The 517-nt window shown below is 38.5% G+C and overlaps 1 protein-coding gene across 1 annotated transcript in view; it reads right to left on the bottom strand.

The window, feature by feature from the left end:
- The window catches only part of AADAC (arylacetamide deacetylase), a 7,887-nt gene that overhangs the window by 2,209 nt on the left and 5,161 nt on the right, over positions 1–517 (bottom strand). The gene's annotated exons all lie outside the window — the stretch shown is intronic.

Here is a 517-nt window from a genome sequence, read left to right on the forward strand (position 1 = left end):
GGAAGTATCAGGCAAATGCTATTTTGTTTCAGGGCCTATTCTTGTTTAGTTCTTTTCCTTAATAAACATTTCTATTCTTCAGGGATACTTTGATGGAAAAGTTTTTAAAGAAGAACTTTGGGTGCAGAGATTCATGAAAATTGTGGTGTATCATAGTCAGATTTTGTGTTAGAAACATCACTGCGTTATCAGCTGATGATTTTACTGCCTGAATTTATAGAAAGTGATAGACAGAATCACCTTAGTTACTGCTCCAACTTACATTTCCAGTCTATAGCAATACCCACCAATATCTCTTATCCTTCTGTCACAGGTAAAGACATGCTCCTCCTCCCATGTGTTGCCAATCCTTCTCCTCTGGATTTAATCCAATCCCCTTCCATATTCTCTAGGTCAGATGAACCCCCACCCCTTCCTCCAGCTCTCACTCCACGTATTTCCCCAACATAACTCAATTTACCGCCATCTTAACTTCAGTTGATAAACATGTTCATAGACCTCCCATATACAAATATAA

The sequence above is a fragment of the Propithecus coquereli genome, unplaced genomic scaffold (genome assembly GCF_000956105.1).
Source record: "Propithecus coquereli isolate 6110/MARCELLA unplaced genomic scaffold, Pcoq_1.0 Scaffold19, whole genome shotgun sequence".
In the NCBI taxonomy this organism is placed as follows: domain Eukaryota; kingdom Metazoa; phylum Chordata; class Mammalia; order Primates; family Indriidae; genus Propithecus; species Propithecus coquereli.